Consider the following 17,315-nt stretch of genomic DNA (forward strand, 5'->3'; position numbering starts at 1 on the left):
GGAAACCTCCCGAGGCAGGAATGTGCTGCTCAGCTGCTGTCCCTCCTGCCCCTCACTGGGGACAGGACAGCCTGCTGTCCCTGCTGGACTTCTTCATGGAGCCTCCTCCACCTGCAGGAAATGCCAAATGTCACCAGCCTGTTTCTTTTCTCCAAAGTACTGCCCAAACATTCAGCACAAATAAGTTCCAAAAAACCCCAGGCTGTCCTGAGCAGGGAAGATGTAGGCACACAGTTTGTGGTGACTGGGAGTGGGGCTGGGGCTCAGCCTCATCCCCAATGGGTGCAGCTGGGAGCAGCAGGTGAGCAGCATTGAAGGTAACGAGCCAGGGCTGCTGACCAACCACCAGAGGGAACAGAGGGCACACAGGTGCAGTGCATCAGCAGGAGGGGATAAAAGGTTGGGCTAAGAACAAGAAGGGCAGATGCCTGCAGACTTCTGAGGTGGAGTGATGCTACTCTGTGTGGCCAGATGTCTGAAGCCTTCTGATGACGTATGGTGTTACTGTGTGTGGGTTGAAGATTTCTGAAATTTGTATGGGGACACTCTGTGTATCGTGGTCATCTCAACTGTCACATGTGCTGTGACAGGAAGATGGCTTGCATGACTGGGAGGGCACAAAATTAATGGTGCCAGAGGTTCCTTTCCTCTCCTGCTTTACAGTGAAATGGGATGTCTGGTGGGTGGGCCTTGGCTGCTCTTCTGGAGGAAGGTGTTTCTGTGGTTACCTTGCAGCCTTTGTCACTGCAGGCACTGCTGGGAACCAAATTCCAGTGTGGATCCCAGCATAGGTGAAGGGTGTATCAGTCTTAAATTTATGCAGCTATTACACTGTGTAGTTAAAATAAAACAAACTGATACTGCAGAAACAGCTTGTTTGTTACAAACAAATATGTTCTGTTCACAATGGAGGAGCAGATCTGGGCTATGGAAGAATTTGTTTCCTAGGCTAACATCTGGGCCTAGCTATGTCCAAACTGATTCTTTAAGCATGTATGAAAATGCCTTTGCTTATTGTTAACTGATGTTTCATATGCCACTGTTTCTAGCTTGGTTTATACTGAAAGTGGATCTTGCAAAGGCTGGGATCTGGGAGACAGCACAGCTACGTACAGGAGATTAAAAACTGCAGGGAAGCCCCAGTGAAATGCAGGCAGCAGGGAGTTTGCCCATGAGTAGGGAACAGGTGTTTCATGTGCAGGGAAACCCAGCCTTGTTAAGAGAAGGATGTTCCCATTGCTCATGGCAGCAGGGAGGGCTTAGTGCATGTATGTGTTCAGCTGCATTTTAGAACTTGCAGAGTCCAGGTAAAAGCTGTGAACTTCTGAGTAGGACAGGTCTGAGATCTGAGGGTCTAATAGAGACTCTGTCCTTCTGTCACCACTGCCTGAGCCAGAAAAGCACCAGATTTAGAAGGAATGTATGGTGGAGAAGAGTCAGAGGTCACATGGCTGTAGGATGGTTTCAGGGAGGCAGCCCTGCTGCAAACAGGGAGTTTAAACAGAGTGCAGGGGTGTGCCAAGGACTCTGTGTGGGGTTCAGCCTGAAAAATGGGCAGGTGCAGAAGGGTCTGGGAGGAGGAATGAGGGTCAGAAAGCCTGGTAAATGAGAGAAAACCAAAAGAGAGGAGTTTGCTTTGCCTATAAAACAAAGCCTGCGAAGCAATGGGTTTTCTCTCTGTAAAACCCTTCATTGCCAAGTAAATACTAGAGGGGACAAAAAGTCCTTTGTAATAAAGATCAATGCTGGCACAAGGACTAAGTGGTACAAATTTGCTATTAATAAACTTAGTCTGGAAATTAGATTTTCAACCACTGGAGTGAGATTCTGGAGCAGTGTCTCAAAGGGAGAAATGGAGACCAAGGGAGCTTTGTAAAGGAGCTTGAGGGGCCTGCAGTAGCAAGTTTTCTCTCTGAGACAGTCTCATTTATGTCATGCATGCAGGTGCCTTAGACAGCCTGGCCCAGCAGTCCAGCCAGGAGGGTGACTTGCAGGAGCAAGTGAAGCAGCTGGAATCAGGAATCAGTAGCCAAGGTACAAATCAGCTCCAGGAGAGGAGAGTTTCAGAGTAGCTGAGCTCTGCAGACATCCAGTTTTGACTGTGTCTAGTCAGTTGGATTTTGTGAGTCCTACATCTGTAGTCTGCAGGGAGAAGGGATTTTCTTTCACTTTTCTTTTTCTGCAGTAATTGAAAAATGGAGTTAGAGACTTATCATTCTATAGAGACAAAAGTTTTCTCCTCAGTTGTCCAAACAATGCCTGTTCAGCTATGACAAGAATATCTTTGTTCTGAGCTGTTGTAGGATGTTTGCCTTAGCAACACAGAGGCATTTGGAGAAGCTGCCTACATACAGTCTTCTCTCTTGGCAAATAGAAAAGGGGAATACAACAAATGCTCCTCCCTAAGAAGTTGAAAGCATCAAGAAATCATAATTAAGATGGATCTATCTCCTTCTGAGGCTTCCCCCAAATTCTTTTGTACTTTCTTTCAATTTAACATAGAGAATAATCTGTATAGGGGATAGTCAATGCAAATTTCTGTATTTCTTTCCATGGGTTTTTTCCTTCCTCTGCCACTCCATTGTTTCTCTTCTTTCCCTCACATCTTAAATGAAACCAGTGAAGGTGCTTTTGTTGTGCTGGTTTCATGCCTTTTCTTTGTAATGCTCTTAGTTAATGTAAGAAACTTCTGCCCATTGAGGGGCTATTTTTATTATATTAGTTTCAACAAACACCAGTAATAGAAAAAAAGGGCTCAAATCTCATTTGCTTTTCTTTTTTGTTACTGTTCACTCCAAACTGGAGCAGTGGATGTAATCAATTGTAGTGGATGTAAAGAGAGGACTGAAAGAATTCTGAAAAATTAGTAGTTGTAAACTTGGAGTACACACTCAGTTTGAAACTTCCAGGGGTTTGCAGATGTTTGAGCTGAGAACAGTGGATCCTCAAGAGTTTGTGTGTTCCTGTTCATTATATTGAGAATCCCTCACCTATGGACATTCCAGAATGGCAGCACTCGTGGAATAATGGAAGATGTTTGGAAAATGTTTTCTGTGTCTCTTTATGTTGTGTCACTGACACATCTCTCTGCTTCCTGTAGGACTGAGCCACAAAATCCTGTTTGGCCTGGTTTACACAACCACAGGGCTGCCCTAGAGATCTGGGAGCTTGTGAAAGCCACCAGTGGGTGTCAGACCCCACCCTCAGCTGGATGGAGAGGAGCAACCCAGGCAGACTTCTCCAGGTCGAGAAGGAAGGTGAGTGGTGTTTGCTGGTTTGTACCCATTACTGGGATGACAGAAATAGTGTGTTTGGCACAGTGGTGCCAGACCTTGGAGAGGAAATCTGCTCAAGGAAGTGAACTAACATGATGTAATACCCTGAAAAGAGCTGTACAAATCAGGAGCTACTCCAGCCTCAGTGCTGTGCCTTTTGTTCTGACTCCTGTGCTGCTGGAGAATGGGTGCAGTCCCTGCAGGCATTTGCCTTTCATTTCAGTGGCTCAGAGTAAGGGATGTCACACAGAGACAGGCCATCATCTGGGGAAAGTTAAGTTCAGCTGCAAATGTCATGGAAGATCACAGTCATACATGTGTGAGGTGCCTCTAGCCTGTTACTATGAAAGTGCAGTGCTTGTTTTACCCATTTTCTGTAAAGGGCTTTGCACCTTTACAGTTCACTTTGACACCTGGTGAAGCATCTGCAGCACAACCCCTCAGAGTGACCTGTTACCCAGCCTTGATCTGGAACACACCTGTAATTTTCCACCCACAATCCCTGCTGGCAGGGGTTAATGGTAGGTGGCTCCTGCCAAGTGACTCAGGCCATGACTGGGGCCTGCCCAGCTCTGATAAAATCTCTGCCAAGCTGTTTAGAGGATCCCTTGCTCTGCTCACACCAGCTCATGTGGGTGTTGTCTCTACAGACCTGGCTCTGCTGGCATGTATCCCCCTTTTAGCTGACAGCTCACATCAAGCTCCTGGGCTTTTCAGTGAATTTGCCTGAATGAGAGAGATCCAAGAGCTGCATTTATGATGTAACACACAGTGTCATGGGTTGTGGACCATCAAAGAGATAGAAAAAACCCCACCATTCTCTTTTAAGTGACAACAGAATCTATGACCAGATTATTTGGGTTTTGGTTTATTTGTTTTTGGGCTCTGCCAGTGTTGTGTGCTGAGCTTGGCCCACGCTGGGGATGGGTGACCTCTGTGTGAAGTATTTGATGGCTTGATGTGGTGAGTGGGGACACCAGTGGCCTCTGCCTGGCTGCTGAGGGCTGTTAAGTGCTTGCTCTGGTGCAGGTGCTGGGTGTAAATCAGGAGTTAGTCACCTGCAGAGGTGTTTGGAGCAGCTTGGGCACAGGTCTGCTTTGCAGAAGTGCTTCTTCACATCTCTCTGGCAGAGTAAAGATGTCTCAAAGCAGTTACTGATTAATTTTTCATCTGTTTGATTTTCCTCCCTGACAGAGTGGTAGAGAGACACTGTGCCAGGATCAGTGCTGCTCAGCACAGAGTGGGGATGAGGCTGCAGCACTTTGCAGCAAAATGGTGCCATATTGGCTTTGTGTTGATTCATTCCAAATATTTATTCCTCACTAGTTTGTTTCTGTGTGAGCAGGGAAAGAAGAATTGGAGAATTGTGCTTAATATTAATTTTCAGCGGTGCAGTTAATTGTAGACTTCTCTGAAAAGTGAATAGATTCCTTTTCTAGTGTTCCTTCCCCCATTAACCTAAGGATAGGTGAAAGCTTTGACTTCACAGGGTTGTTACTGTTCTGTCTCTCAGTTCCATGTGTAGTGAAAGGAAACAAATCCAGCCTTACCTGTGTTGGCTAACATAAGAGTTGTTCAGAAGAGAACAAGGAAGTGGGACAGAAGCTCCTTGGTTTCCTCAAAGCTGTTTCCCATTATGCCAAGCACTCTCATTCCTCCTCCTCCCAGTTCCTTCTGCATGGAAGGGAGAGCACAGAATTTCAGTGCCTTTCTCCTGGATGGAGGGTCAGGGTGCTGATCTGGAAAAACTTACCCACAGAGACACCTTTTAACTCTGGGCATCAGCACAGAATTCCCTGATCACTGTCAACAGTGAGCTGGAGACCTCTGTGGCCTCCACCACCAGGCATGGCCAGTGAGGGGAAGTGTGGGTTTGTGGTGGAAGTGGCCCTGCACCCCTTCCAGAGTGACAGCATGGCATGGCTGAGGTGGCAGACAGCTAAACTGACCTCAGTGGTGGCTGCTTGCTAAAGCCAGGCTGTCACCAGTCTCAGAGATGAGGGGAGCTGCTTTTGAAGGCTTTGGGACAGACTTTTCTCAGATAAGAGGGGCTAAGTGAGACCCAAAGGACAGAAGCCCTCCTCAGTACTTCATCCCTGAGTGCCTCTGTTCCTGTTCATTTGTAGCCAGAAGAACATTTAGATGTTTTCATAGACATGAGTATTGCCACAATTGCCCAGCTCTGGTCTTTCCCTCTGCAAGGCTTTGATTGTGGGACCCCACACTGCAATCACTCTGAAAATGAAACCAGCCCTGAGTAAGAGCTGCTGGTTAAGCACTGAGTCATGGAGGGAACATGTGGCAGCAGTTTCTCAGAACTCCTCCTGGCTTAAGTGGTAGCAAAGAGGAATTCTGTCTGTGGTTGTAACTGTGCCCGGGGTTCCTAGATTTGTGCTGCTCTAGTGCACAGGCAGCAGGAACTGTCACCACAGGTATTGGTGGCAGCTGTCATCAGTCCTGGAGTCAAGAGCAGAGCTGCAGAGGGGCTGTTTCATACCTCTAGGAAGCTGTGCCTTTAGTGTCATATGCTTCCTCCCACTGTGTGCTTTTCTAATCCTGATGGGCCTAGCAGCAGCCTGCTGGAAGTGTCTTTGCAGTTGGTTTTGGCCACCCCAAGGAGCTTTGTCTTTGTCTTTGCACAGGATGATTCAGTGAAGGTGCCAGGAGGGAACAGCTTGACCAGACAGAGCAATAATTTCTTGTTGGGTGGCCTGAGATAGCCATGGTCCTAGGAGATTAAAGCTTTTCAGGAAATGCCGTTGTTCATGTGGTCCTTTTCCATTCTTGTGTTTTCCTCTTGCTTCCACCTAGAAGAGTTTTGTGCCAAAAGAGACCCAAGAAGATTTCTACTCCTTTCACTGATGATCTCTTCCCTTGCCTTTCCTTTTGTCCTTGCCTCAGTCCCCTGAGGTCTCAATCCCCAGCTGCCAGCCTGTGTCAGGATCAGCACTGGCAGAATTCAGGCTCTAACTTTATCCCCCTCTGCAATTGCCCAGCCATAATATTGTAATTCCCTTCCTTCACGCCTATTTTTGGAGCACATTTGTAAGGTCTAACTGTAAGTCCAGCAGCAGTGAGAGCAGTGGGAGGATGCTGTGCTTGCCAAGGAGAGCAGCAGTGGCCTGGCCTGCTGCTAGGGGTGCAGGTACCTGTTAGTCCCTCGTGCCACATGGACTCAGGGACAGTGGCAGTGCAGGAATGTCTATCCTGAGAACATAAATGGGTGGTGGTTGGTTACACAGCTCAGCAGGTGCTGCTTCTTTGAGTGGAAGGATTGATGTGCAGTGTGGACTTGCAAGAAACCATGAAATAGTGTTTTAACAGACCCAGCACATCTGGGAGCAAAGGATTTTAGAGCTGGATTGGGAACTGGTAGTGGCAGCATGACTGTGACCTTGTTAAACATAAACCTAAATAAAAAGAAGACTCTCCCAGCTAATACTGTAAAATATAACAGAAGCAAAGTTAAAATACTTACTGAGTTAAACTTGGCAAGTGTTGTGTAAGAAAACAATATTAGAATTAGGTATTCTTTAAAAACAATGCAAAAAAGTGTGATTTGCCCTCAGGAAAGAGTTATCTTCATAAAAGCTGAACATTGTTCAGTGGTGAAGACAGCATTAGGAACAAAAAAGTGAAAGCAATGTGGAAGGGGAGGGTGAGCTGAGCACAGTTAATATAAATTAGAAATGAAGTGCAGAAAATTAGAAATGAAAAGGAAAATGTAAAATTATCCTTGGCTGCTATCTTCAAGGGCACTAAAGAATTTAAACATTCTGCTTGAAACAGAAAAAGGAATTGTATAAGGTCTCTTTGAAATGGAAATGCTGCAATTGTTAATGATGATGAAAATAAGTAGAAGCATTTAGTAAGTATTTCTGATCTGTGTTTGGATGACAGCAGAATAATACACTAGACTCACAGGAGGACAATGAATTAATTTCTCAATTATTAGGCACTAGGAAAAGAAAAGTATTATAAAATACCAACTAGTAATAAGCATTTTAGAAAGTACATGTTCAGATAATGTGCAGGCAAGAGCCCCAGCAGAGGTGTTGAGAGGATAGGTGCTGTACATGTGGCAGGTCTGAATGGTGGGGAAATCCAGGACTCTGGGGTTTTAATGTGCCAGAAGGAAAACTGGATTAGCCCAGCAAAACAATCATGGGAGGAGTTGAGAGTGGAGGGCTCTGGGGTGGCTAAGCAGCAGCACTGCAGAAACCTCACAAACTGAATTCTGACCTGATCTGGCACAGCTGTTAGAAAGCTGCCAGCCTTTTCTGATAATAGAGCCCTGTAACACTGCAAACCAGCTGCTTTCCCTGAGAAAGAGCTCTTAGCTTGGGACTGTTACTTGCCACCTGCATCAGCTATTCCAAACCATCATGAAGAATGCAAACAATATCTCAAAACACCTGGGGTGAACTGACTGATCATTACAGGGTAACAGTTTGTTACTGACTGTGGTGGTGTTTGCAGGGGTCCCAGGATGAGGGAAGAGATGAGAATGTTGACTCCATGTTTCAGAAGGCTGATTTATTATTTTATGATATATAATATATTAAAACTATACTAAAAGAATAGAAGAAAGGATTTCATCAGAAGGCTTGCTGTTGCAGTGTGATGCCATTTCCTGTTTCAGCTATCCCAGTCCTTTCCCAGGTGTGGCAATACCTTCTCCCTTCCCCTCCCCCTTGCCTCCTTGCTAAGTGCTGTCAGTCAATCTTATCATTCCAGCATCGTGTGATTGGCAAAAGTTCAAAAGGGGTCATTGGCTTGTCCAAGTGTCATTGTCCCCTTCCCCCCCTCCCACCTGGTCGGTGGCTCACCTGTCCCTTCCCTCCCCCTGCCCCTAAGCTTAAAAGACACGGGACCATGCAGTCGGGATTCTGTGGAGCTGTTACAAGATTCAGACATCTGTGACTCTGGAATAAACTCTGGATTAAACCCTCTGCAGAATCTGTCTCCTTTTCCTCTTCACCTAGCCTGGAGCCTTTCCACCAGAGGTAAACTGAGTTTCTACCATGCCTGGACTTGTTCAGAGTGCCCAACTGCAACTTGCAGCCAGCCAAAGGCGTCTCTGAGGTGAAATACCACAGCTGCCACCTTTGGCCCAGCAGCAGGGGTCAGACGAGCCCAGGCACGTCCCACCTGGAAATAGCTGGCTAAGAATAGAAAAGAATGATAACAAAGGCTTGTGACTGACCAAGACAGTCCAGACAGCTGGGCTGTGATTGGCCAACAATTAGAAACAACCCCATGAGACCAATCCCAGATGCACCTGTTGCATTCCACAGCAGCAGATAACCATTGGTTACATTTTGTTCCTGAGGCCTCTCGGCTTCTCAGGAGAAAAAATCCTAAGGAAAGGATTTTTCATAGAAGATGTCTGTGACAACTGACCAGCTGGGGACAGACATGAGATGTTTGTAAAACTCTGTATAAAGGGATGTGTGAATAAGCCAAAAACCTTTTTCACTCCATGAAAAGAATATGTCTTGTCTCTCTAAAGCAAAGTTAACAGCAACAGGGCTCCTTCCCTTTCTCCCTCTTTCTCTGTGGGCTTAGGGAGAAGCCCTGAGGGAGATGAACCCTTTGTGTAGCTGCTGCATTTACAGCCTCTCCTGACTCTTACAGGATAGAATGACAAATCAGCTTCTTTAGGAATAGGTTGTTTGGAGTCATGGAATCAAATAAATAAATTTTTAAAAGGCTCTGGATCAAGAAAAGCCCCAGAGTGCTGCTGACTTGAGAGACAAGTGGGCTGGCTTAGATTCCAGGCCACCATTCCCCAAAGCAATGTGGATTTTGGATTCACTGCTAGTGGGGGTGGTCCCACGTTGTTTATTCCTGGGTATTCTGTCCACCAGTGAGTTCAGCTCCTGCTTACATAGGAATTCATTTCCTGTGGAAATATTCTGAATGATGATACAGATGCTGAAAACAGTAATTCCTCTCTGATGGGTGAGGAGGGGGGCATGCAGCCTGTAGAGCTTGGAGCCTCCCTCTGAAGAAAAGGTCTGCTTGCAGGGGAGCTTTTGGGGCTGCCATGGACTGTCCAGCTGCAGGGCTTGGATGCTCTGTGGAGCAGCCTGTGAACTGAGGCAGTTTTCCCACCTTTGCACCTGCTCCAGGACAGGATTTCCAAGATGAATTCCAGAAGGTTCTGTGTGCTGGCTATGACTCAAGTGGGCAATACCAGGGGCTGCCCTGCTATGGGCTGGAGGCCTGGATGAGATCTGGCAGCCCAGACTGTTCCTGCATAACAAACTGGAGTATAAAAGGGTGAAATGCTGCCTAAGGAGGCTTCAAAGATACAAGACAGACATTCCTGGGTGCTGCTTCCAAGCCAAGGCCTTTGAGCTCCTCACTGCAAAAGGGTGGAGCAGGAGAGGAAAATCTCATCAAAGGAACAGCCTTTGCCTGCTTGTCTCCCTTGCCAAGAAGGCAAGGCTAAGGATGAAATATTACACTGTTCGTGCAGTCATTTTGCTTTCAGTTGTATGATAAAAAATATTTATTGTATTTTTAATATATAAATACCTGCCCAGTCCCCCACCTCCCCATCAGCTTTGTCTTGCGGCTTCTCCTGTGCCTCTGCTTGGATGTATTCACCACAATGGCAGAGGTGGTAATTCCACTTTATATTCTTAAAGCTGCCTTGCTAGGAAGGTAATTTGGTTTTCTTAAAAGGCTGGAGTGCTTTTCTCTGAATTGTTATTTAATGTGTATTTTTCAGATGTACTGACATCTCCAGTGAGCGTTTCATAATTTAAGGGTAAATTATTTCTTCTCAGTCTTCTAGGAAATGCCAGTACCTGTGAGTATCATAGAGAGAGGCCTTTGTGTGTTCAGTTAGCTCTGAGATAGGGGCATTCAGTTTCTGTGCTCTTGCACTTTGCACCTGGTATTATTCATCTCCATTCATTACAAATGAGCTTCTCAGCCTAATCTTTTGTTCCTATTATCAGCCTGCTATGTGTAATGCTGATGTAAAAGCAATATTAATCATTGGATGAATGGTAGGAACTAGAAATTGAATTACAAATGGAATTATTAGTATTTATGTAAGCCTAATTATGCTGTAATGTTTTGTAGACCTGCATTGGAAAAGATCTGCACCACACAAGGAATGCTTTTCCTGGTGCAGCTTTATATAATCAGTTCTCAGTATCTGGAGTGTTCAGTAGGTGATTTTTAGATACAGTTTTAGAGCCCAGTGCTGCTTTTTCTGTGCAGGGTGAGGGAGGGGAGTGAGCCTGGGGGCCCTGCTTGTCCTTATCTTCTGGGGGTGGGAATGCAGTAAATGAAACTAGTTCAGGGAAACTCTTAATCTCTCTACATTATCTGTCTGATCTAGCAGAGATCCCATGTTAAAAAATTTCCAGGAATTAGTAGCTTCTACATCTGGGAAGTAACTTCAGTCCTAAAACTTCTTTGGCAAAAGCTGCTTGGAGGATGTTTTTATGGGCATACTGTGAGTGTGACAGGCTGTTCCATCTGTTTGCAGAGCAGTTGCAGGCTGTGAGTAGAAGAGGTGGGGAGGTACCACTGACCTCTTCAAGGGTATCACCAAAGCTGGAAAATACAGCTTGGAAATGCATTTTAAAATACCTCCTTAGGTGTTAGCTCTGCATCAGTCTTTGCATGTCCTAACTGGCACTGTGAGGCTTGGGGTGCTGATATTGTAGAAATCCATAAAACACAGCTCCAGATGTCAGCCACAAGCTTTGCAGTTTCTGAAGCATTTCAGCACTTCTTAAATGTCTGACTGTGCTTCTGCTTACAGAATATTTTCTTTGTCCTATTCTTTTAGCAGTTGTTGGGTTAGAATGTAAAGAGGACGTTTTTCCTAATAATCACATGAAAACTGGTAGTAGAAAGTAATTATTTTTAAATGTAATTCTCCTATTTAGCATTACCCCAGTAAAAATTATATTATTCAGAAGAAAATACCAGAAAATGAAGTCTTCTAGTTTCTCTTCTAAGACCTGTTATTAGTGAATCTGAACGAGTGCAGTGCTGCAGGCTCCTGCCATTTTTTCCAGCTGCAGTGTGACTGCTGCCTGATTTATGCATTGTGCAGTTTGCACACTGGGTTTGTCTGTCAGTCACTTCTTTCTTTACCTGTTTCTGTTCACAAACTGACAGGACTGGCAGATTAGCATTGCTGCAGAGGTACCTGTTATTGGAGCTGTTGTTTCCTTCATCCATTATAGATGGGGGTTCCAAGGACATTCTCATTGTTCAGTAATTCACAGATTCACAGACCATGATTTGTATCTGCTCACTAATTCCCTGTACGTGGGCTGTGCATTCTCAAGGGTTTTGTGCAGAGTGACCCTGGCCTGGGTCACTGTAAAGCCACATTTAATTTAAACAAGGGTACATTCAGCTGGCCAGAGTGTGTGTTTGGAGTTTAAATTCATGGTGGTTTCCTCCTGCCTCCATGGGGCTGATTACCACACATTCCTTTCTTTTAATTTCAGCCCTCTGCAGTTCTAGGAAAAGGTCCTTGATTAAGTACTGAGAAACCAGTCTATTTGTGGGTCTAATTTTACTGCTTCAATTACATTACTGTATGCTAAATATAGGAAGGCACCAAGCAAATCCCAGATCCAGGGCAGAACAGGGTGTTCAAGAGCACTGTTCAAGTTTAAATGGCATGGTTTGGACCTCTGTGTAATTCTAGCTAATGAACCAATTTCTCACCGAGCATAAATGAGCACATCTACATTGATTTATAGGCAAGGAGCTGGGTCATCAGTTTGGCACAGCTAAAAATGAGCCCAGGGCCCAATTCTCTGCTTCCAGCTCCTAATTGAAGGGAGCAGAGATAAATGGTGTGTCATGCTGTGGAGTTCAGAAGTCCTGGAGGGACTGCAGGGTGCTTCAATCTCTAAGCTGGTGCTTGAGAACCTGAAAATCATAGAGAGGAAAATGTTCAGCAGCCTGTAACCTGGTCTTGTGATTTGCTGCTCGCTCTGCATTGCTTTCTGTGCTGTTCCCTGGGTGGGGTTTTAATATCCCTAAAGAAAAAATCCATATAAGATAGCAATGAAGCCTGCTTGTGTCCCAGAGCTGGATGTGTGGCCTTGGCATGGCAGGGACCTCCAGCAGCCCCTGTAACCTGGCAGGTGGGAACTTTCCTTCCATCCAGCAGCTGAAGGAAACACCCAACAGACACAAACCCAGAGCATTGCAGTAGGTGAGGGACTGATTGCAGTGCAGACAGAGCCTTATCTGTGAGCTGAGCAGCAGCTCCTGTATCTGGGGGAGCAGCTCCTGGGCAGCCCCTGGTGGCCTCAGGCCAGGCCCTGTCCCGGGGTGGCAGTGCCTGGGACATTCATTGTCACCCCTGGGGCTGGCTTAGGGCACCAGGCTGCCCATGCCCAGCTGAGACACACAGTGTCACACCTGTGACACCAGTGTCACCTCCCAGCACAGCTGACACAGCATTTCTTGGATTGTCCAGCAAGGTCAGGCCTGAATTTTATAAGAGCTGTGTGAATGCTCAGCCAGCTGAGCATGTCAGTGCCACTGACTGCAAACTTTGCAGCAGGATTTTTCCCTCTGTTCATAGCTCTGTGCTGCTGCCTTGTATTTCTAGAGCAGCTTGTGGGGAACCCTGAAACAAACTCTTTTTGGTTCCTTTTTTCTCTATCTCAAGGCTTTTCTCACATTCCTCACAGCTGGTGACTGCTCCATTTCCCTGAGTCTCATTCAGAGTGCTGTACCTACAAGCCAGATACTTGTCATCTCAAAAAGATGTTTGTTTCCACAGAAGAATAGCAATGAGGTTACTGTCTGCTCCCTTCACAGTCAGCCAGGCTGGGAGAAGTCCAAATATCCAATCATCCCTTGGAATTCATAATGGTTGAAGATAAAGCAGCCAAAAATAGGTTCTATGAGCTGGATGGCTCTATAACTTTCTGTGTTTATCTAACAAGAAAATGTTAGGAAGTACAGTGGGTCATGGACTAAACTGAGCAAGATCATGGGGCATGTGGGGGCTCATGGAGATGAGCTTATTGGTTATTTATTTGATTAACTTAACCTCTCTCTGCATGAGAATTGTCTTCTTGCATTGCTCTTATGTTTGCTTGATGATAAAAGGAAAACCAACCCAGCTGTACTGTGAGGCATTAAGAGATGCTGAAAAGAGTCTTTTGGGGAGAGGAGGGGGGAGCAAGGAGAGTTTGCACAGCTCTGCCAGAGCCTTATTTTTTCCTGCCTTCCAAGAACAGGCTATGTTCCATCCCCTGCCGCCCCCTCAGCTGGTGCTGGGAAGAACAGCTGAGTTCCTGAGTTTAGCTCACTGTTCCTGGAAGTCACTGAGACAACAAGCATCAAGAAACCAGCATTTTCTGTAGCACTCTCTGCTTCAATGGAAAAGATGAGCTGATCTTGATCCTGCTTGTTCACTAGCCAGGATTAACCCTCACTGCACCAAGACAGGCTACAAAATGTGCCCTTTCAGAAAGGGACTGTGTGTCTGGAAGCCACTCTGAAATGCAGTGTCACACCTTCAGTAAATGCATCCCTGAGGTAACTCAGGCTGTCCAGGTTTATGCTGGGACCCCTTTTGTTGGTTTTGTTTGCCCATCAGAGTTGAAGCAGAGCAATTGTTCAGCTGGGCTGCACCAGTGGCCATCTGTACTCAGTGAGGGAAGTGCCTTTTGCAGAGCAGAGAACTCAGCCACAGACTTCCCCAGAACTGCCCTAGTTAAGAAAAGCCTTAAGAAAAACTATGAGGGCAGTTCCAGCTTGGTGCTGTGCACTGATGCACGGGATGTTTGATTTTGGGCTTTTAGAGCCACATAACAACCATGCCATCGGGTAAATTCCAGTCAGTTCAATGAAATTGCTTTTATGAGGGTTACAGACAGGGAGGAGGAGTTTATAGTTTATGATGCTGTGATTTGGATTCTGTTTCTTGTTGCTTGATGGGTTCTCCAGTGCCTCAGTTTCCCTGAATAGTGTAGGATATACTGATACTGTGGTTCAGCTGGGCATCCTTAGAGTTCCTTGGTGTCTATGGGGTCCCCAGGCAGAGAGATCTCCAGAAACACAGTCTGTTACCAGACCACTGGAAATGCACTGGTTCATTTGCTTCTTTACTTAGACTGATTCAAAGCTTGTTATTCCCCAGCTGTGAATGTCACAGCCATAGCCCCAGTGCCAAATTTAGCTGAGTCTGATGAGATCAGGAAACAGCTTAAAGTGACCAGAACAGGCAGATGTAGGCATGCCTGGTGTTATTTCCATGGATGCAATTAATAGAAGTAGTCCAAAGGTTTTTCTCTTTCAATGCTTTTGGCTTTCTTTATTCAAGGGATAAAAAAATCTGTTTCTTTCCCTGTGCTTAAAATTGGCTTAGACTCCTCAACTGACACAGGTCAGCACTGATACTTTACTTTCTCAGTGGAGCTCTGATGAGAGCTGGCCCTGATGTCAGCTCCTCTTTGCAGTAAGCTGGGAAAGAAAACAAACTTGAGTCATGAGTGCCAGCATGGGCATCTGGCACAGGGCACCCAAAGGAGAGAAGGTGTTGGGGTAACCTGGGGTGTCAAAACCACCATTTCTGGTAGCTGGCACTGGTAGCTGCATGTAATGAGGCAACTTCTTGAGATGATTTTTGTGCCTGTGCAGAGTTCATGGAAGTGACTGAATTTTTTTTTTTAATTTTTTTTTCTGTCATGGAGGGTGAAGGAAGAAGGGCTGAAGCACTTGGATCCTACAGGACTCTGCTTTGCCCCATCCTGTCCCCTAAAGGGATTTCATTGCTCTTCAGTTCAATTTCAGGCTTCAGAGCCAGCATCCCCCAGTACTGTGAGGCAGGGAAGGGGCTGTGGGGTGATCCCTGCTGAGGGTTTGGCCTCTGGGGAAGGAGCTGAGTGACCAAGGCCATCTGCAGCTGCCATACCTGCTGTGCTTTGGGCAGCTGCCTGGAGCAGCAGCTTTCTCCTGGAGTGTGCATTCCAGGGAAGCAGGGGCACGGGGCTGGAGCTGTGGGTGTGCAGAGGGGCTGGAGGTGCTGTCCCTGGCAGCTCCCTGAGTGCAGAGCTCAGCCTTCCTGTTGTGTGTGGTCTTATTTTGGTTTGTGCTCATTCTTACAGCGTGGGAAGGTGCCAGAGCAGCAATGCTCATGCTGCTGATCAGCCTGTAAGGGTTTCTTTGTTTGACTGCCTCAGTTCTTGGAAATGATTAAGGCCAGGCAGCATCTGAAAAACACTAAGTAGAAAAAATAGCTTCCACCTGATATTTTCCTTGTAGCACAAATTCAAAGGGAAAAACAGAGCTGCTGCAAAAGACTGCAGGCATCCTGTATGGTGAGGAGGTGTCAGTAGCTGAGTCAGGCCCACAAAACAGCATTAAACAGAAATCTGTGTATCTGCTTGTCTGGACACAGCTCCATCCCTGTGCTGTGCTCACAAGGTGGGTGAGGGTTTGCAGGGTGCAGAGTAACTAACACACACTTGTCAGGCATGATAGTAATGGGTTTGGTCCTTGCACTGTGGCCTTGCAGATACCACCCACAAGAATAAAATACAGCATCCTATTTCTGAGTAACAGGCTGATCACAGTGAAATAAGGAATGAGACCATGATAGCATTCACAAATTTCCAACAAATTTGTTTTCCAGCAGCCTGGAATTTTCATGGGTCAAGAATGAGAATTTTCTTTGATTTACATTTTATGATTAAAATGTTCCTCTTTTGTAACCAGAAGTTGCAGGGTCAGTTGCACCCCTGTACACAGGTCCTATCCACAGTTCTTCCCAGGCTTGCTAGCCCTGGGATGTTTGGTCATATGAGCTGTGACAATTGTCCTAGAAATATAAGGCTTGAAACCTAAAGTTCTCATTATCATTTCCATTACAGCCCATTCAGCAGTTTGCAATCTGGGATGCATCTAATTTTACAGGAAGGCATCTCCCAGGAAGCTTGGATTTGGTACCAGTGAGGCAAATAAAGGGGGAAAAGGGGCCTGGAAGCCCAGGGTGCACAACTGATTTGTCTCAGGATAGCTGACAGGTCTGGGAAGAAAGGGAAATAAGCTCTAGGTCTTCTGAGTCTCAGCCAGCAGCTTTGCTGCCTCTCACCTGGGGGTATAAGTTTCTGAAATGGGTGGTTTGATCACTGTTGGCTCCTGCTTCCTTCTCTCTTCATTTTCATATTCAGTAGCTTCTTTGCCCAACAATTCTGTAGGTCTCCAGAAAGCAGAGGGTTGGAGTTTGAGAGCTCAGCTGTCATCAAGCTCCCAGAGCTGTCTGGGAGCTTTGCTTGTACAGCAGAAATTTCCAGAAGCCTACTGGTGTCCTAGACCATTTGCACCAGGTGCTGCAGTGGCACAACTTGGGAGTGCTAGCCTTGCTCTGCCAGGAGGAAAGAGACAGTCCTGTATGGCTGGAAAGGGCAATGGTTTGTATCTTGTTGCATCCCCTGCCTTTAAGGCTTTAGTTGTTTTTCGGGAATGGCACTTGGAGGTGAGCAGAGACCCACAGATGCCAGCTCTGGTGTGCACTGAGAACTCAGAAGGGACAGAGGCCTCTTTCCCTCAGTGTGAGGTTTCTTTGCTGTCTCCATCCCAGGGGCATTTTATCAGCTGCACTTTCCTCATCACTCCTAAGGGACTCTCCCAGAGATCTTATCTCCATCCTCCCTGCCCTTCTCTATTCCTTTGCTTGGCCTGCACTCTTGGCTTCTTTCCCCAGTATCTTGTGCTCCTGACTGTCCCCTCCCTTCTTGTGTCCACTACATTTGTCCTGTTCTTTCTTAAATTCTCTCATTCTTATCCTTCCTCCACTTTATAGCTGGTTCCTCTGTGGCTGTCAAGTGCTCTTGTGCCCAAGAAGAACAAACAGACCAAACAAGGTTTGCCAGGTTTTTGCTGTGCTCTTGATAAATTTGGTGTTTCTGTTGCTCCTGGTGCTTCTGAGAGCGCAGGCAGGGAGCCCAGCACCCCCTCCCACACAGTGAGCTCACAGGGAGCTGTCACAGTTTATTCTAAGAAATCAGCTAATGTACAGTACTCGGC

At 46.2% G+C, this 17,315-nt stretch overlaps 1 long non-coding RNA gene across 1 annotated transcript; it reads right to left on the bottom strand.

Moving 5' to 3' along the window:
* Positions 1–1,681: 1,681 nt before the first annotated feature.
* On the bottom strand, positions 1,682–11,680 carry LOC139595694 (uncharacterized). Its single transcript, XR_011681094.1, has 3 exons — positions 11,458–11,680; positions 4,826–4,949; positions 1,682–2,179 (listed from the first exon to the last, which is right to left on the bottom strand). It is a non-coding gene; the product is annotated as an uncharacterized lncRNA (long non-coding RNA).
* Between the last annotated feature and the right edge of the window lie 5,635 nt (positions 11,681–17,315).

This window comes from Agelaius tricolor, unplaced genomic scaffold, assembly GCF_023055355.1.
Source record: "Agelaius tricolor isolate 1412-34295 unplaced genomic scaffold, bAgeTri1.0.p SCAF_14, whole genome shotgun sequence".
NCBI lineage: Eukaryota > Metazoa > Chordata > Aves > Passeriformes > Icteridae > Agelaius > Agelaius tricolor.